The following is a 21,721-nucleotide window of genomic DNA, read 5'->3' on the forward strand; positions in this document are numbered from 1 at the left end:
GTATTTGAAGAATTGTCGCTGGAACTTGTAGCTTTGTGAATACTCATGTCTTATTCTGAAAATTTCGTGAAGGTTCAGAAAACGCGAAGAATTTCTATTTTATTACGACAGCATACCTGCCCTGTAATAAAATTTCTGAGCTTGAGGGCCTGTGTTTCGGATGTATGAGTAATTTAGTCAAGTCTCTGTCCATCAAGATAAAATGCTACATGGCATCTTATGTATGTATGATTTTGCAACCAAAATTTATCGACTGTCTGTGTGCTGTACAAGATACCTACAAATTACTTATGATGTAAACCCGGAGACGTTCAATACATCACATTATATTACTTAATATTAGACCACTATTTTTATTATCATAACAATACGATTACTTAATAGTTTCCTAGTCACAAATGATCTGTAATAAAAATTGAAGTTAATTTCGTTGTAACTATTAAATTGAAGCCATTTTGCTGTGTTTATCTATGACGAATTTTCGTGCATCTCTCTGACACAATGTCAAGGTATATCGCTTACTTTTTGCATAATAAATCAATTAGTGGGTTCACAAACTATGGTTTTGTGTCGCCATTTCATGGTAAATTATTTTCACGGTAAGTTGGCCAGCAATAGTCAAACTCGTTAGATCCAGTTGTACAGTCCATTCAAGCCTTTTACCTACCTTCTACCTTTGCTGCCAGTCTTTTAAAGTTTATCAAGATAATGCCACTATAATCCAGATCACAAAACTATGATATAATTTTTAAAATGCCAAGTGTTAATCTTCATTCTTCTACTAAACTCGTAGATTATGCAAATAGGACTTTAGATACTTAACTTAAAGTTAAGTTTTCATTCTATTTTTTTCTTTTATAATATCTCAAATTTAGCACACATTGGCAATTCTAAAAGATGAGCCTCGTTGCCGGCAATTCATCAACGTTACCTACAATAATGGCCACAAAAAATTGCCGTTCTGAGCGATGACGCCATCCAGTGCCGCAAGTCCGATTTTAATTTTTTTGCTATTCAGCAACAAAGCGAAATTATCATCAAACTGTAAAATCGTAATTCTGCAATTCAAGACTGTCAGTTTTGATGCAATATTATATTTTTCTTTGGATGACCAAATTCAATGTTTAGGTTTAATAAAATCCTTCAGTGCGTGTTAAATAACGAAGGTCGTTTTCAAGCACAGATAAGAGGCTTTAGATTGTTGAATTCCATAACAATCATAGGTCTGAATCTGACAGCATTTGAGCGTTGTTTTCTAATGCAAACCTACGTGTTCCTATTACAGTCTCAAGACAGATTGTTTTCATAAATACTTAATACCTACTTGTGCAAATGACATCTTGAATCTCCACAAGCGAGCACACCTTTCTCAGCGATTCTCTACATAGCTGCAACCTTCCGCGGTCCTTGCCCTATTTCCCATTCGAGCACATTCAAGCTAGGCCTCCGCCGCCTCTCTGTCTGCGGTTCTATTTACCCTTTCATCTCCACACACTGTTATACTTAGTTGTTTCAGTTCTTGCGAATTTCGGACACGACGTTTAGAAGTTGTTATTGAGTTAGCCCCGATCTGAATTTGATTTATCTTAGTAAGTTAGTACTAGTTTTATAAGCCTTGGTGTAACTTTGAGCGAACAATCGATAGCAACACAGACAGACAAGTTAAACTTATAACATCCCTCTTTTTACGTCGGGGTTAAAAAGGGAACTATTTAGGCTATTTAGGTTCGGCTACCACAGTCAATTTAAGTAACTAAGTACTAAAAATATGGACACAAACAAAAACTTGCATGCATTCCACCTGCATATTAATTATTACAAAATTTAGTTAATTAAGTTGCCGTTATAATTATGAGATTTTATAGCGTGGTAATTAAATATGATATTTACTGCAAGTCTTAGCATCTTCTTGGACTCTGTAATGGGGTTTATTGTCTTTTTATTTCCTTCTTAACCTTTAATTTCCTAAGCAGTTATCCTGCATGCCTGCATGCTAAATGCATCGATTGATCTTAAAAACATTATACTTAAACCGCATTAGGAATAAAGTATTAAAAAATATTTCTTTATACATGTACAGCATTGATGGCTGCAAACCGGGCCAAAATAATCTACGCTAACAAATTCCATTCGCAAATTACCATATTTCTGGGTTTCGAACTGCTAAGTGGATTTTGAAACTGGTGGAACAATTATTTTTGTTGAGCAAAAGCTTAACAACAATTTGGGGCTTTTGCCCTAAATTGTTTTGTATTGTTAATACATATAATAACACAAACGCATGTTTATAGCCTGACCAGGAACATAAAAACCCTCGCCATGTTGCGGAAAACTAATGGTACTAATTTCTTTTAATGGCAACAGTAACTGAAAACTTCATTGACATGTCACCTTGCATGTCAGTCTATTGCTGTCAAAGTGTAAACAAACTTTATTTTAAATGTGTGCAATTGATTTTGTGAATTAAAATGCTAAAATATTTTTATAGTCGTGAAAGAAAAGTGGTTCACAATGTGTTAATGTATTTGTCGAAGAGAAATACTAAGGGTTTGGACAATATTTTCATTGAATAATGTTTCCGACAAAGGTTGTCAAATTGACTGACATGTTTATCGTATAATACAGTCCACTATGAAAATTAGCTGTAGTTTGTTTCAACTACCTATTTTAAAGTTTTTTGTCACTTTCTAAGTTTTGAATTTTATGGAATTGGGAAAGAAGTACCGAGTTTGAAGGGTTCATGAGCAGACATTGCAGTTGAATATTCAAGTTCTGAATTTGATTTTTGATGAATAATAAAATAAATCCTACTAGCTCGATTGATGGTTTCATTTAATTTATTTAAACCAGGTTACCTTTACTAATATTTTTTCGTTAATTTATGAAAATATCAAATTAGCCCGTAATCCTGAATCCTGATACATAAAGTTAGCCTATTAATTTAACACAGGTACGACTGTACCCAGTGTTGCACTATCAAATGCAATTGAGGCGCCTCTATGCCAGGGTTTTTATGTTCCTGGTCAGGCTATATTTTATTTTATTCAATTTTACAGGTCATATAGTTGGTAGGTAAATGTAAAATATAGAAACTTGAACCACCGTGAACTCTACTACCTCATTCTACAATACAAGTAACATAATAAAAGCATTTATAAAAACAGTTATTACCCGACTGCGCCAGAAGGAAGGTTATGTTTTTCAAATAAGCGTCCATTGCATGCCTATAAGTTATAGAAACACGTGCGATGGTTGCCCTTTCCTCCTTCCGTTATGGAACCCATGACCCAATGCCCCGTTCATCTCACGAGACACGCTCTCTACCGAACCGTTAGATTATGATAATTTTGTTATTTATCACCACGAAATATTTTTTAGCATTTTTTAAACTGATTTCTTTTAAATAGTACTGAATACTGTTAATGAAAGTAAAAGTTGATACGTAACTAATAATAATTGTTGGTTAATATTAATTTATGAACTTTTCTTACGGAGGTTTTCTTTTAATAGGGCAGTATCATTAGTGAAAACGTATAATTTTATTCACACCGAACTGCAGTATCTATTACACAAGCATCGTTTGATGAATGCGGCTTTTCATTCTGCACTGGACTTTTGCCAATGCTAGAAAAGTCCACGATTTCTTTAATACTTTTTTTGTCTGGATATTCTCAATGTAACTGTTTGCAGGAGTTAGTTTATTTAAGGACTGTTATTTCGGGCGTTTTGTTGTTGAGTCCGTGCATGTTTACCGTGGACGGTGCTTGATCGTAAAACGATCTCGGTTTATGGTTCAAAACTGATGTGTGTAGTTTCAGCTAGTTTCAGTCGTGCAACTTTCCAATCTGGGAGAACTTGCAGCCTCAGGATTAGTTTCCAACTGCGGAGGTTAATTTGGCTCTACCAGACTCACTTTTACCAAACATGCTTTATTTTATTATACCACAAACAACTTGAAACGATGCCAGCTTACTTTGATAACTTATGTTAAGAAGTATTCTGTAGTTAATCGTAGTTTTGCGGAGTTCAACTTTTTAATTAAGGCTAGAGTTCTTATGGTTGTGTTGTCGTGCGAATCCGAATTTATTTTACAATTTTTTTTCTGAAGTAAATTGTATAATTAATTTTCCTTTAGTACTTTTATTTTGAGGTAGGCCTGCAGTATCTGCAGTGTCTTTGCAGTGCTGCTTTCTCTCTAGAGTCTAGCTAGTGTGTATCTACTAACTGCAGAAAATTACTACTATGGAAAATACACGTCTTACACGCGACTAAGTGCTAAGTTGCTAACTGAAACGAGAGACTAAGCCAACAGACGAAAGTCTAGAAGAAGCTTTACATGTCCCAAGAGTCAATTTAGTCTAATGTTACAATGACATTCTATAGTGACAACGTCGGCGCCGGATTGTCGCGACCGCGGTGTTGCGAAACTGCCCCGCGATATAGGTTATATTGTGCTCGACCTTTGCCTAAACCTCTTGGGACGAATATTTCCGAGCCTAGCCTGGCAACAAAGGCTGTCCCTACAACGGCTTCAATAGATTTATGACACTATTAATCTCTATCAACAATATAATAAATCGTTATGGATACCGTTGCGTGTGCTCAAGATATAATTTCACGGAACTTAAGAGGGCTTCGCTTATTTTTGCTTGAAAGTTGATCGTGAATTGGTAGGTATATTCTTGAGTTGATTTTTCTCATTTGGCTCGCCAAATTCTGGCTTCAACGTATTGGACCACCATTTTCCTGGCATCTTTTACTAACACGTCTATAAACATGTCTCATTTTTCTTCTTGCGGTGTGTTTTAGTGGATAGCATATGACGTGATTTATGAAGTGCACAACGCGAAAGAAGGCTTTTCTTGCGGGACTAATATCGAAAACTTTCCCAGGAGTTTTGTTTTTTTACTTCAAGTTCAGAGAATCTATCTCATAGATATTGTAATTGATTGCCCCTTTTCGTTTGTGCTTTTTATAAATCATTTGTAGTGTAGCAAGCACTATCTTGGGCATTCCTCCACTATACCCAAATAGCGTCATTCTTTTACATCCATCGTGAGTAATGGATGCGATTGAATCGTTGGCCGCTTTCCCGGATGTCGGCGGCGATTTTGCGCCTTCAGCGCGGTCATTGTATGCAGCCCTCGTAACCAATCTGTGATCGCTCGTGACGTAACTAACGAGCCTAACTCACTCGAATGTATTGCCTTTGCCACCGTTTGGTTACGAAAAATTCAGAACGTTTCAACGACACTCAAGGAAAGCTCGGAGGGAGAGCACAGAAATAAGCAGTGGTTACATAAAATAAAACATATTTATTAACAAATTCGAATAGTACTAAATATACCTACTTTTGTTTATTTATTAAATTAAATTGATTATACAAGTGATTTTGATATGGTAAAACAAAAAAAAACATGCGTGACATAGCACACAAACAGTCCCGCAATTTCATAATGTTGTGTTTCAGTCATTCTGGGGACGTATTTTTGAATCATTCGAATTCCGTTTAGCATACGAATCAGCACCAATAATCGTACGTGTCCTAAGCGTATACCTTCCACTTAAAATATTTCTGAAACATCTCTGTATAATTTGCTTAATAGATTTTTATGCTTAGCATTAGAAGCCGGCGTCGAGCTAATGGTTCAGTTTCCGGACGCTAAGTGACGCGTCTAAAAGACGAATCGAATTGTTTTGAAAGAGGAAAAACCTCCTATTATTTTCTGTGGTTTGTTTGTTTATGTCGTTACACAGTGTCCCAAAATAGCACTGTACATTTTATTCTTGTACACGCACAGACAAAAGATGACTCCAAAACAGGCGACATCTTGAAAACCATGATATTTTGAAGTGTATTAATTTATCTGCCCAGTTGATCTTCTAATTTTTGCACATTATTTTTGGGACATTTAACAAACAAACGCTTTTGGCTGCAAGACAAGTTTAAGTAAACATCTTCACTAAAATGATAGAACAACCAAGTCTAGATGTCGAGGTTATCTCGCACTTACGTCAGCGTCGTCAGCCAACATAAAACTAGTAGTTATTTAAAATGTGCATATTCAGGAATCACAATTACATAGATTTTGCAGACAGTGTGGGACACAAGTCGAGTTCGATCAGTATGCAGACAACGCGACGGGACAATGCAAAACAACGGACAACGAACTTTAAGGAACAGTCCCTGCCATAATCGATTCTCTAGTACCATATTCGATCAATCGGAAAGTGATTCACTCGTTAGATATTCTATTTTAATCACCAACACTAACCGATCTCGTTACTTAAACCAATAAATAGAAATGATGCAATCATCCATACCGCATCATAATTAATTACAGCTTTTTTACTGCACTAATAAAATTTAACTAGTTAATTTAATGAACAATGCCATTTTCATGCTTAACACTTTCATAAAAATAAATTAAGCAATCATTAACCCGTCAAACGAACATACAAGAAATTAAATTTTAACGTATAACGTATCGTTCCATTCCCACATAAAGATAACCGCAATGTCGATAAAACCAACATTTTCCCTAGAAAACAACTGTGTTTCGTAACGCTACCTACAATGGGACAGGCCTTGCCTTGATATGTTCACAAAAGAAACAAAAATAGCCGGGCCGTTATTAGGAGTCGGTTGTATGCCTTATCTAGTTCGGAACACGTGGGGGCATGGCTTGTGTATAGAGTACAGACAAGCCAGATACCACGTGCAGCTGGTGAAGGAGCTTCGGCAGTTTAAATGATGAAATTGGTTTTGCTTTGTAAATAATTTACAATATTGGCCCTTGCTTAGCCATTTGAACAAGCGAACATTTCAGAAATACGTTACCAAGTAATATGGGACGTGATTTCGTAATAATAGAACTTGTGTGTTCGTTGCGGAATACATAAGGAAAGTTAACAGAAAAGGAAAATAAATGTGATTTTTATCCGGTGATGGGTTTCCCAAAATTTGTAAAAAGAACTCCAAAATTATATGATCGATCAAACGTAGTCCACGTTCACAACGTGTGATGATTTAGTTAAACATTGAACTATTGCCTATTGCTTAGTCTTGAGTCTGATTCAACATTCAGTCAAGCGATTGCAAGTTAATATTTTTCACATTATTCATAAGTGAAATGGCAATATTTGTTTTATCAACAGTCGCGCTCGTTACTCGTTATAATAAACCGACGTTCGTTTCCTGTTTTAACATTGTAATAATATAATGTTGACGTAATAATCCCCACGGATTGTAGCTTATCGCAAACAAAACAATATAAACTCATAAAAATGGCAACGGTTGAATTTGAATAAAGGACGTAAAGTTCAAGAGCTGATCCATAAAGCTAATTATTATTTATAGATAGCGCCTTATAAACTTGTCGAAATTTCCAAAGTCCTTTAGAATACCGATCTAGCATATTGGGTGGTTGTTTACCTCTTAAAGTGTACGTTTTATCAGGATATGGCGTGTTGTATATCTGCCAAGTGCGTCTAATCAACGTTTATTACAGTCGCGCTTGCCGCATCGGACCACCACATCGCGCGGAAGTTCACTATTAGCGATTCAACTCCAACTGGATACGCTAGACATCACTTTGACTTCAGCTTACCTACTTCACAAATAGACTCTTCTCGCTCAGTAATAAGGCTCATAATGTTCCACTCCACTCTCCTGTGTCGACTGTACTCGACAGTACGGCCTTCACCTGACCGTGCACAATGACAGCAGCGTCTATTATCCTATTACTACCATGTCCAGAGCTGTATTTTATCTGTAAGAGATCCTATTGATGTCAGCTAGTGTTGGTGTCACGATATTATGTCTAGCTCTCAATTGATCCAATTTTAGATCACACATCCTTCCATTAAAGTGACCTAATTTAGATTCGTTCACCTAATCTGTGGTTAGTGAAATAGATCTGACCTTCGTATTTCAGCTAATATTAAAAGCTCGTGTTGTGAAATGGCACAAATTCGATTCAAACTTAGGTACGAGTATAGCTAGCCCGTGATCGGTGAAATTCCAATATTTAACTTGAGATTCGTTTTATATCATGATACGGGCCTAAAACAACTTCGTTAAACTTCCGACATTCAAAAAGCTGCTGCCTTAACTATATCTACACAACTCTATCACTGTCTCTGTGTTCCTAAGATTGCTTCTTAGTTTACTTTACCCAAGTCTACCAGTTCAGCATCCTTCAACAGTGTTGACGCGGAAATGCACCGCTCCCGAAACGATGTTTGTAAAACTTCTAAAAGTTCAGGCCAAACACCCGAAATGAAATATCGGCCGACGGAATACCCGCTTCCGACGGCGAACACGTAATATTCATATTTTATTAGTTCCCTAGCTTGTCTGTAAAAGCTTCCTTTAGTGGTGAATGGAGATTGGAGATCTTGAAACGCTTTTACGGTTTCAGTATTAAATTAATTTATCTACTTACCAAATCATTTACTGGTTTTAAAACATCTGGAAATTAGGTTAAAAGTAAACCTTTATCTGTTAGGTTCGTCTAAGCTGGACCTGAGGTAGTAGTGAATAACTGAATAAAGAGGTATTTTCGTTATTGTAAGAAATATTTATATTAACTAGAAATTGATTTACTAGTATGTGTCTGTTTGGATTTACTTTCATAAGATTCATTCACTACTCTCGCTGGGCTATAATCGCACAACACGCTGCCGGTATCGCCACGAATAATCCGGCAATTCATTTCTGTCTTAGTTTTATTGTGTCTGCTTGGGGAAATTACCTTAAATAGATGGTCGGGATCTTTATTCAACCCAGAAAAAAACCATTAAACGCGCGTTCCGTAGAGTTCGGAGTAAAAGCTTTTTGTCTGTTGTTTCGTGACAGAAAAAAATACACAAATACGAAATTTGTTACAGTTAACAGGCCACAGCCTATTTAATATCATACAATTTGGAATGCCATCTAAAACTAAGGCATGGAATCTGTTAGCGTAACTAATTCTATTCCATTACATCTTACGAGAACGTGCAAGTAATGGGCTATGAAAAAGCCGCGATATCTAACTAGACAGACAATTACGCTGATAATAAGCGTTCTTTCCAGCCACGGTACCCTCTAACACAGGCGCATAATAACTCCTCTGCGTCGTTTATTTATCTTGATGATATTTTATGGTAGCATATTCCTCGCAAGTGTCTCAAAATCGCAAGCACGCTAGGCACGCGACGGGGGACGAGAGGGCAGATATAATTAGAACATGCTAGCTTGATGTAAACCCAACATCTTTTAGTTACTTGCCCTAAATAATTTGATTTGTTGATCAACGCTCCATGATATACTAAAGTTGCTCTCGTTTTTAATTAACGACAGCATGTGTTTTATTACCGAGAAAAACCACTAACCACAGTTTTATAATTTCCTGATAATTACGAAAAAAAGGAACACAAGATCTAATGCGGTTTCAGATTACAATGATCACAACTACTGACATTAATCTTGTTAAAAGTACGTTTTGCATATCATGCACAACTGCACACTCTAACAAAGTTAGCAACTCGTATGTGGTATTCATATCATGTAATAGGATTATTAATCCCATTGCATACATTACACATTACGTGTGTGAGAAAAACGGAGCTGTTCTTATTAGACGAGCAATAAAAACAATATTTGAAAAGTGTTTTCAACAGCTGTGTTACCTTGTGCAATATTGCATGCTGCAGGCTTCTTTTACGTAAGTCGCTCGTCTGGGGAAACTCATTAGATGATGATGTAGTGGCGTTCTTTGCAAAAGGGCTGGTTAATATGTATGTTGGAAATGTGGCTTTTATTGTTTGGAATCTTTTCAAGATATGTTCACAATTTGACCCGCTTCTCAACTGACGTAATTTTCTTTTAATTTAACTATCTTATCATCCAACTATCAATACCAGCATGTCTAGTGATTATATTTTATTAAGCTTATCATCATCAACATATCACTACTTTCCCTACTTTTTATTGTAACATTATTTTTATTTTCATTAGTTTCAGCGATGGTGGAACTCCTAATTGAAGTTTATTAGTTTATCTCGAAAACCAATTTAGTTTGGGGTGTACGTTTATTGTTTACTTACAAACAACCCCGCATGTCGGCCTTCCCTTCGTATTGTTTACATTTTATCTAAAACAGATTAATCAATTTTCATTATAGATTTCTGGCAGACTTAATATTATACCAAAAATGAATAATTTGCTAAAAATCACTCAAGATCTTTTTCTAAGATCTGAATTTTCATCTGTATTTACATCGCCCACATCCAATATTCTGTATCGCATTGCCCTTGACATTAAAGCAATTTTATCTAAGCATGAATATTGAAAAATTTCCAGATCGCTCACCAGGGAAATTCTCACGTGAAGTGGCCGCTTCTTGTAAAAATCTATTAAGTAGACGTAAATCTAATCCGATATCCGTGGAGCGAGTCCAGTGGTCACGCTATCGTGCGCCGAGGATCTGATTGCAGTGCCAATGGCTCGGTCAGGTCACCACACGCAATGACACGGATGCAGTCTCGTTCGACTCCACTGTCCGCGTATCGCATTTGCGCTTGTAAATAAAACTAGTGATTAAAAGGTACGCATGAGCCGGTACGACTGTCACGCCTCCGTGCGCGCGAGTGACTCACTCAGCTCGTTTGATCGGGTGCTCATAAACAAAATCTAATTAATTGTGTCGTCAGAAAACAATTAACTGTTAAAACATGGCAACGAATTATTCATGACTTGGTAGTATATTTGTGAAATATTCAAGTTTTTTCCTTGGTTGCCAAAGTGGAAGCATGTAGTGTCAGAAATGCTCGTCAAATAGTAGGTAGTCTACTTTTAAAATTCTTCGCGCAAAATACAAAACGCTCTATTGACACAGATGTTCAGCAGCGTTATGTAAGGTCGTGGTAGTTTAATTAGGTTTTCTGGTCTTTGTAATTATTTTCGACGCGTTGCAATAACGCCAATGGAAATTCTAATGTTTGTTTGACCTCAAAACTGTAGGTTCCAGCTACTCCGTATTTGTGTCCTCAATTTTGATCCGGTTCTACGGATTTCATGCAAGGGCGTGCTGGATGGTCACGAGGCGAGCCTTGTACGGTACTCGCTTCGCCGGTCGAGAATCAAAGCTCACCATATGGTCACTCCAGCACCGGTCTAGGCCGTGCGCCGACCATACTGGGTCGACCACTACTTGAGAAAATATACCGTGCAACAAACAACTCCATATTTTTCGAGACCCTTTTTCTTCTAGAACCAAGAAAAATCAGATTGTTTATTATTTCCCATTGTCTTACAAAACATTTTCCTTAATATTTTTATGTAAACGGACAAAACGTTCGTTTTATAACATTATTGTTACGAGCATATCGTTCTTTTTTCTGATAGTCTGCACCTTCTAACTAATAATATAATTGTTTTGTTTATTGCTGCCAGGAAAGGCAATTGGAAAGGGTTTGGTTTTAATCAACTACCGCCTTTTCAACGGCGGTATTCAGTTTTCCCGTTCATTAGCGCGATAAACACGGCACCGTGCTGCCAGTCGACAAATTCAATCACCACTACTAGCCTCTATGATAGCCAGGGAAAATAAATTGTAGCCGGCCCCTCTCATTATATTAGATCGACTGGACGGGAAATTGACAGTCTGGATACTCTGATTGCAATTTTGGAAATTGCTTGGTGATTCGATTCCAAACGCTTTAATGGATTCGGCAAAAATTTGAAGTATGAGATTTGGAGGTAGCGTGAAAGTCAGAAGATTTTTAACAAAACAAATACTTTTAAAACAATGATGAAATTCAAAGCATACAAAACTAGACCTATAAAAACAGGCCAAAATTTCACGCATTAACAAGATTAAACTTTCAAACATGTTCATGGTACTTGACTTAATATGTAAAACAATTTACATTTCCACACAGCCGAAACTCAATTGTGCTTCTCCGTACCATTTCCCACGGCCAAAAACTTATTGAGGCAATATGCTTTTGTCTTGCAGCTACTGTTTTGCATAAAAACAAATGTTCAGATACTTTCTTACTCTTCCCACTGCAGTCCCTTTGGGGTCAACGCTCCATCTGTTTCGTTAATCACCATAACAATCTTATACTCACTGGTTCTTTGACCTTTGGTGTAGGCAGATATACATAGTAGGTAGTAAGTTACTACTATGTTACTACTAGTAACAATTTGGATCATTATACCTAAAAAGTTACAGCTTGAAAAACTGTATCGCATAAAAGGAATGGCATGTCAAAACCAATATAGCCACATCGAAAATTCAACATAACGGGCGCCGCCGTTTTATTGATGATTGTATCCGACGAACCAGATAATGTTGTAACAACCGACACGTAACATGCAAATAGGAGATCTAGCGGCAAATCTGTTATTGCAACCTCCTCCATAGTAAATGCAGGCCGATTCTGCGCGTCGGATCAATCTCCGCTCATTGCACGCAATATGGAATCATCCAAGCAAAACAGATCGACAATTTATGGATCATTATTGATCGAAATGAATCCCACTTACTCGTGCCCACAGACAACCGTATACTTAAATGGAAATTCAAAATTATAGTTCAGATAGCAACGAAAGATAAGTTAAATAGATGCAGTAAACCGATAATAACACGTTACAGGACAAGATGACTAAGTAATCAAATTTCACTTCATAAGAGTTTAATTAAGTGTGAAATGTCTCAGATGCAAATGTTAAGCACAAACATGAAATTAACGTAGCGTAATCGCACATCGATATTCATGAATGGAACTGCCATTTGGTAATTGGTACCAAAAACCTGAAGATGTTATTTGCTACAACAATTCGAAAAGAACACAAGTAAGTGGAACCAATTGCAAGACATCGCGGCCTCGAGTCCTCGCTATCTTGATATAATTCTTGTTTTTGCCTTCAGTGTCCACAGCTGCAAGGATGATAATCAAGCTTGGGGCGTGCGCATATAACCTTGCCACATGAAATACGCACGACATTCGTATGAAATTGCTAATAGAGAAATGAACATGTGAATCGACGGCTGTGTGGTGTGGCACACACATGGTGGCGCGCGCTCCCCTCGGGTCGTCGCCTTCAGTGGTCTTTTATTTGGTTGGTAGTTTCATCCGCGCCCGCTACGGTTACTGACGCGTCTTCTGTAATTTCGTTATCTATTTCATTACGTACTAGAACTAGAATTGTTTGAACTTTTAGTGAAGAAACCAGTGCTTTTGGATTGCTTCGAAATATACCATCAGCTGATATTGGGTAATTTTTGCACACATTCCAGTTTTTAGATAGTATCTCAAAGTTTTCCTAAATTCTTATTAAATATATGTGTGTATTTAATGAGAATGTAAGATTATGTTTGATCTTAATTACTTTCAAATTGCTAACCAACTAACCTTATTTATAATACATATTCTTCAAGATGACCAACTTTATATTTTTGTTGTGAAATCCGTGAAGTTTTAGGATTGTCTGTACTGTATTGTCCTTTATGGTAAATTGATTAGATATTCTGTGCGGTACAAATTTGTTCGTAAACGGTTAGGCCAATTTTACCCATTAGGCTGCAATTAAGTAGATTAATTTAAGATCATGAAGTTATAGAACTCGAAGTAAATAATAAATAATAACTGAAACGGTTTAATAGCAATCCGTTACTAAAGATAATAGCAGAAAACAGTTTCCTTCATGTTTCAATCAGAAAACGCTTGTTTTGGGTTATTTCGCTGAACGTGGCAAAATCAATGGTGACGAAGTAGTTGAGTATTCCCATAACGTGCACAGAAAAATGAGGGTGGGTTAGGGAGGGTGCCTTATTGGAATAATAAGAATGTACACTGTGACAGTTCAAGTCCGGTCAGTAAACAAAATGTTATCTAGATTTATTGCTTTACGAATTGTTCAGAAATGTTTACACTTACCACTGACATGCCGCAGATGGATTTACATGGGCAGCTGGACACATGAACATATTGCAAAACATGTTTACAACCTGTCGTTTCAAATAATTACACTCGCTTATTTCAAACCTGTTGTCAATACTGAATATTACTGAATAGTTAAAAGCTGACTATTTACCAAATTAAATGGCATTTAAAAATCACTTGCGATTCTTGACCTATTTTATTGGTAAACAACACTTTTGCTGACTGTCAAGGTAGATTAAAATTGCGACTTGTTTCACGCAACCTTTATCCTTGGTTTTTGTCGCAATGGGTCAAGGAATAAGGGTCATCATCAATTTATTGCAGTCATCATTGTATACTGATTTATTCGTGTAATAATGTCATTGGGGTCGTTAAAATGGCGCGGGCCGTATTTAGGGGCAGGGGTGCGACGGGCGACCCGGATCTTATACACAATAGTTTCATATTATACTCGTACCATATTTTATGAGAGTTCGCGTGTGGCTACTCAATCAACATATTCGGGCGTTTTCCGTGTAATTAGCGTACATTAATTGTAGCGAATCAGCATAAAGTCGATATTTTATTGCAAGTCTTCAACTTAAAAACCAGAAGTTGTACATAGGTCATGTTAATTTGTATTACCCTTGCGCTGCCTCCCCATCAATTATTTTACACATTTTTATAAGTGCTGACATTTGACGACCGGCTTGGCATCTTTAACCGTCTCAAATGCTATCGACCTTCAGACCCTTGCGGAGTCCCGTTTTAGTAACGCCGACTGAATTAATTCAAAGTGCACCTACGTGCCTACTGTGTACCATAGACTTTTAATACGGTTACAGTCCGGCCGCCCCTTCATATCCGGTCGCGCCCTGTCTGTTCCGCTAATGGCAAGCAAGGGTTACTGCTACAAAAGAGTTTTTGTTGCCTCAGATAATAAATATCCCCACGGCACTTGTCTTTTGACAGGTTCATTTTAGAGAATGGTGGGTTCGGTGAGTGGAGTTATCAGGTTGTCACCATTGTCACATTTATTTAGTTATGATTGGAGTTATTGGGATCTATTTTATGGATTATAGAAATAAAATTAAACGATTTTAACAGCACGTAGTGTGGTTTGGTTTCTGCTATGATGCTGCTATAGAAACCAGAAGTTAACAAAATTGTAAAGGTCTAATATTGAAAGCTCTATCAACAATGTAAATCTTCAAGTTTATGATTAGAAAGATATACTATGTTACGAGAAATATACGAGTTGGCGGAAACTGAGCAGAATGGCAATCACCCTTTCCTTTCCTCTTCCGTCTTGGAGCTTATAGGTATTGTACATTTATATTTCGAAGCAGAACAGACAATTTTCACACGTCCTTTACTTGAATACGTCATGGAATACATTACAGAAAAAGAACCTGTCTTATATCTTCAGTAGAAATGACAAAATTGATTTGGACACCTACTTTAGGTGAGAAGGGTGAAGCTCGAGAGAGATAGATGTGATAGAAAGACTTGACAGGTCTGAAAGCCGAATAACGGTTTTCCTTCCTTTTTTATTTCAATCGGTATAAGTGTTCGAAGAAGTTAGATGAACTGAAAAAGAGTTGACAGGTCTGAATCCTTATACGGTTTTTCTTTGTGTTTCATTTCACTCGATATGAGCGTATACTCAGTGGTTATAAAGAAGTTGATACCGATGTGAGTTGCAAAAAGTATTCCATGGGCATAATTTCCTTTTATGAGTTAGACACCGGTGTAGGCTGCAAAAAATGTTTTATAGCTCGTGAGCATGTTCCCAACGCGAGTTTGCCTGTATTAGTAATTGGTGCCAGGCCCCGCGGGACGCACCGTCACGACCAGGTCCTGTTAGCCACGATGGACTGGAGGCATGCCTTATACGCACAGGCTACTGACCTATTATAAGCCAGCATACTGTAATTACAATAATTTCTGCCTGAGTGTAGAAAATCGGAGTGATTCCCCGCAAAGTTATAGGGGAATCTCCCATTCTTTTCGCGAGTCGTCTTCCATTCTTTTCGCGATTGTTGATTAAAATATTGAGAAGCTTATATTATTAGTGATATAGACAAGAAGGCTTGATAAGAAGGATAAGAAGAGTGCACCTATGTTTGTAGAGTAAACATATTGATTATGTAGTTTGATTTACCAATTGTCGGTAATAAAAGTGATGTTGTTGTAGTAGCCTGTTCCTTTGGAACATTCTTAAGTCCAGGCATGTTTATGATAAATTGTTGACTTCGAGGTTCCTTTATAAAAAACAGAGAACAGAAGTCTAATGAGGACAACTAGCCATTTAAATCCGAAGGTTGGAAACCCTGAGTTTTAACGCACGATAATTGGAATCCAATTATACAATTTAATAACGATTACGCCGTAGGCTATTTTAGCTCTAACGTTTATAAACATTGTAGAAGCAGGCCGAATCACACATCCGGCAGGCGTCGAACCCGTTCCTTTAGCAGACCGCGGTGCAACAACCTTGAGATGTCAGGACATGGAACTCTATGAAAGATGAATGGATATGATTGATTTCGAATTCGATGTGACATAAATGCCGTTGAGGACAGATGTTATCGAGCAATCAAGTCGGGCAAAGCTTTGATTGCGACATTCAGCTCCTACAATGCATACGATTACAAAATGCATAACGACTAACGAGTAAATTACATTCCCATTCGATTAACAAACATCAACATAGAATTTTAATCTCCAATAAAGTTGTCGATGAACACAACCCCTCTAATAACATTGTCGGATAGAGACGTGATGCCGAATGTAGACGCAATGCCAGTTTATTCGACAGAACCCTCGTGTTACATAAATTAAAGTGATCGTGTGCAGAGTTCACAATGTATGAGCTAAACAAGGTTGCCCTAACATTAACTAATGTTGTATATTGAATGTGCATGAGTTCCTTGTAGCGTACGGATTACATCAGGTTAAACGAAGGTTAATTGCATTCGGAATAGCCATTTGTGGTTAGCAAAAAACTAGACGTTAACTCCTTGTAATTACAACTGGTTTAACATTTTAAGCTATCCTTAGATCTAAATTCAGCGATGACGCGGGTTCATGATGAATCTCTACTGTGGTTACTTTTTGCTGAATACAAGTTTTTATTGCAGCTATACGAAGCTTCTTTGTCTCACACAAATCACTGCTAGTGCCCATAAAACTCACGTATGAGCGAATAATAACAGGTTGCTCTACACCTTAATTGGTCTTCAACATACCTATCTACTGTTTTGCTGAGGAAAGATTCAAAATATAAAAACCATTCAACGTAAAGGTTAAGTCCCTAAAGCGCTACAAAGTTGACCTTTCCCATAGACTCACATGTTTATAAATGTTTTACCGTTGAAAAGCCTATTTTATAGTAGCTGTTTACTTTGGGAGCAATCTGCGGGCCAGTGGAACTGACAACCTGGGATGTCAGCGGCGGACACTGTTTGTTTAGTCTCTGGTGACACAGCTTGTTAGTGCTGGCTTACTGAATTTAATACTAGCCACATAAAACCAACGTTTACGTGACGGAGGGTGTGAGGAGGATATTGGAATCCTGCGGTAGATAAAACCACAAATAAATCAAATCACCTAAATTTGATAGTAAGCAAGCAAGCGATAATAGCTCTCAATTATGTGTCTGGACGCATGTGTCGAAATATTTTCAAGAAAATCTGGTTAGGACCACAAAAACAGTACTCGAAGACGTTATCAAACAAAATACAGACTTAAACAATTTTAACAGCAACTCGACTTACTTTCGTATAGGTAGAGTATTGTGATTAATCTCAGCCACCCTTTAAGGAAACTTGATTAAATAATGGGGTTTTCTCTTACCCGTTAGAATCGATAATTTATTTACATTATCGTCTGATGTTAGATAATCATTAGCTTCATTATTTTCTTGCCCCTTGAATAGACAGCTTGTCGGCGAAGTGGAAGCGGGCAAATGAGTTAACCTTAACGTACGGTTTATCAAACTATGATTTAGTAACTAATTATGGAATATTCTAAAGATACTAACTTAATCAAGAAAACTTGACTCCTAGAACTTAACTCCTACAATAAATTAATAATGTTCTGCTCTGTTGTTTTGGTATAACGCAGGACACCTTTCTAGAAATTGAATAATTTATAAACTAGAAAACAAGTATTGGAAGACGACAGTCTTGAATTTGTCATTAGCTCTCACTATTTTATTCAATCGGTTCAGGTAGCTAAATAAAGGACAGTGCCAATTCATGTATGGAAGTTGGACCAAGTGCTGCCCAGAATGAAACCATAGTGCATTTTGTTCCTCAGGCCAATACTAATTTGTAAACCGAAGGGCACTGAAATCTATCCCTGGAGTTAAGAGAAAAAAAAGAGTTTTGTTTTGAATTATCTACATACAAAATATCATCGATGTATACGTACTACGCATTAGATTTCGCGATAGTGGCATTAAATAACACTCGCTATGTTAAAATTAACCATACTGCATCCGTACACCTTACTTTAGTACGACTTCGATATTATTTATAAGCGATCAAGCGCTGTTGCAGTACTTTGGTTACTTGACAAAAATTAATTATTTCCAAAATGGAGCAAGAAGTTTTAGCTTACAATAACTTAAATAATCGACTGTAATACACCAATAAATAGATTTTTTGCAAGTATAGCAAACTAAAACTTCTTGCTTCATTTTGGAAATAATGAATTTCTTTCAACTTACCAAACAATTAAAACAGCGCTAGATCGTTTATAAAGAATGTCTAAATCGCACTAAAGTAACGTATACAGATGCATTATGGTTAAGTTCAACATAGCGAGTTTTATTTAATGCCATAATTGCGAAATCTAATGCGTAGTACGTATACATCGATGATATTTTGTATGTAAATAATTCAAAACAAAACTCTTTTTTTCTCTTAACTCCAGGGATAGATTTCAGTGCGCATCGGTTTACACATTAGTATAGGCCTGAGGAACAAAATGCACTATGGGTTGATTCTGGGCAGCACTTGGTCCAGACCCTGGCACTATCCTTTAAGATGAAATCTTTTCTTTTTACTATTGGGATCAAACGTAAACGGAGTTGAAGAAACTCCAGATAAAAATAAAAACAGAAGATAATGTAAATATTTAGATGTACGAGGCTCACAGCTGCCTTTTGAAGTGAATAAATTTCGTTTAATATTAGCTACGGCACAGTTGAGCAGACAAACCGATTAGTTTTATGGACAAAACTAAATAAATGAGTTCGTCTAGTGAAAACCATACTGGGTAAGAATAAACATTAAATATAGCGTCGACGGTCGATGAAAACCTAGCGAAAACAATATATTTCAAGATTTTATTTCTCAAGTAGGTAATTAGTTTTGACTTTGAGTCCCTGAGTAGAGCTAAACAGTAGATAGACCCTACAGCTTGTATTACCTACTTACAGGAATTTTTGAAAAGCTCTTAACAACTCTGCTATGTGTTGTCCAACGACATTAATCGGCCGATGCATGAATTGTATCTTTATTTGGAACATAAAACGCTGAGGTTTAAACGTTTCAATGCATTGAAAGCGTTAACCCACTTAACTCGGCAATATTTCTCTTGCGATACGGTAGATGCCATCGCCAAATCGGAATCCGAGCCGTATTCGATGGAGACCAGCCAAATACCTGTTCTTCGGCATAATAACCAACTTGTTGTTTGGCCTTTACCCCTATTTTGTTAATACATGGCATACAAAATAACATCCTTCATCTGTGTCCTCGAATACTACGGAACAGTTGAATGCGGTCAAATAAACTGCTTTGGTTGGAAATATCCCATTTTCTAATATTCTTTATTACTTAAAAGTTCAAACAATTGTACCTACTCTCTTAAGATTATTTAGTATATCGCTTACTAAAGAGAATACCGATAAATTGTGCCCTACCAAATTTTGCATTTCTTATTGTCAGTTTTTGTGTGATGGTAATAAAGAGTTTAAATAGGCTGGTAATTTGACCAGGCTCGTCTAACGTTAAGTTTAGATTCACTAACTATACTTACGTGTATAGATTCACCTATTTATCTCGCCATAAACTTATTTTGGTCATTTATGACTTGGATGTCCGTCGTTCTATATTTACGGATTTACGATAGTGCGGTTGAACGGCCCAATAAATGTCGTTTCGTTGCCTTTATAAATAAGGAAAACTTCTAAAACTGAAGATGATCAGCTAATGACACTTGCCTTGACCCAATAAACCCATAAAATAACAAACAATAACAACATTGGCACCAATGTGAAAACATAGTTCCAATTGTTTCCAATGTGTGAACAGATCTAGTTGATCCATTTATTGAATTTTCATCAGCGAAACCGCAGCAAACGTGCCTCTCACCAACCGCAGCTTATTCAGAATACCAAACAAAGGCTTATTCTTATTTGTATTTTCAATGTCGCCTCTGGTAGAAACTTACTCAATTGGGAAATGGCGTACACTCGCACACTTACAATGCCGCGGAGTCAAACGTGTACAATACAAACTTGTTATTTCGACCAAGATGCTACAGATCGGCAGAATATTCAAGTAGCTGCTTACTTGCGCAATTTGAAGGCAGTGCACGATGAGACTCTCATACAAATTGTCTTGTAAAACTGACTTAATTAAGGCTTGATCAGTATTCAATTCAATTAGTGAAGTTTAACTTCTTTAGGTACTGCGTCTTTTGATTGTAGGTAATAATTACCCGGATAAAAACTTTTTTTTCAGGCATTTTATTTTGCAACATCATAAGAGATGGAAATCTAGTCATTTTAGCTGTGGTGTTTTATGTGGCCATTAAGCTTTCTTTGCCATACGTATAAATCTTTCTTATAGCTCAGTCATAAAATTTAAGTGTATTTAAACCATAGCATGATATCTTTCGATTTGTTTATATGGCTGTGTTGATGTTGATACTTATATCTATTGACGAACTTTCTTCTTGCACTCTATTGTTCGTTCGTTTCTTTTTATAAATTAAATCGCTTCCATTTAGCCTTTCATAAATATAATCGTCACTCGTTAAACTTTGATTTCAAAGTCTTTCCCTCATTTATTCAAGTTGAAACGCACTTAAGAAACTTTCTTCGCTTTGTTGTTGCGTTCTGTTTCTGATTGATGGTGATTGTTTGGGCAACGTCAAGAGCATCTGATACATCGATACTTTAACTCGATGAAGCCGACCGGCTCGCAACTCGAGTGGCTCACGAGAGTCCGAGACCTTCGCCATGGCCTTTCTAATTTGTTTAATTTATCGGCTGGCCCGTTGTTCGGTAAAAATAAACCGTGTGATTAATACGCGGTGGGTGCGCAGCCGGCGCGTCGCGGCTCCATACCATGACAAATTGAACGCTAACTAAGCCTTCATACAATATGTCTACGCCTACGTGCCATACACGAATAGATCGGATGTTATGCCCCCCAGCGAATCTCGGGCCGATGACCCCGTATTGCGGATCCCTCAGCAGGGAATCGCAGACGATATTTTAAGCAGTGTTCTCGTTTTGCACACGTTATTCGGCTTTCTTCAGCGCCAGCGCCACTTTCCCCACATTCGATTGCTTATCGTAAAACAATAAATGAACACCGATAAAGCTATCGGTGACCCACGATTCGTGTCCATACAATCAGTATTATCTGTCCTGATCGCCGGTCGGCCGTTTGGTGTAGTGGTTCGAAACGGACTACTATTCCGGAGGTAGCGGGTTCGATTCCCGCACAGTACAAACATTTGTGTGCATGAACATATTGGTTTGTATTGGACTGGGTGTTTT

General features: G+C 37.1%; 1 protein-coding gene across 1 annotated transcript in view; it reads left to right on the top strand.

Annotated features, from left to right (window-relative positions):
* Window positions 1–21,721, top strand: part of LOC135072287 (uncharacterized) — a 29,121-nt gene that overhangs the window by 2,522 nt on the left and 4,878 nt on the right. The gene's annotated exons all lie outside the window — the stretch shown is intronic.

This window comes from Ostrinia nubilalis, chromosome 5 (assembly GCF_963855985.1).
Source record: "Ostrinia nubilalis chromosome 5, ilOstNubi1.1, whole genome shotgun sequence".
NCBI lineage: Eukaryota > Metazoa > Arthropoda > Insecta > Lepidoptera > Crambidae > Ostrinia > Ostrinia nubilalis.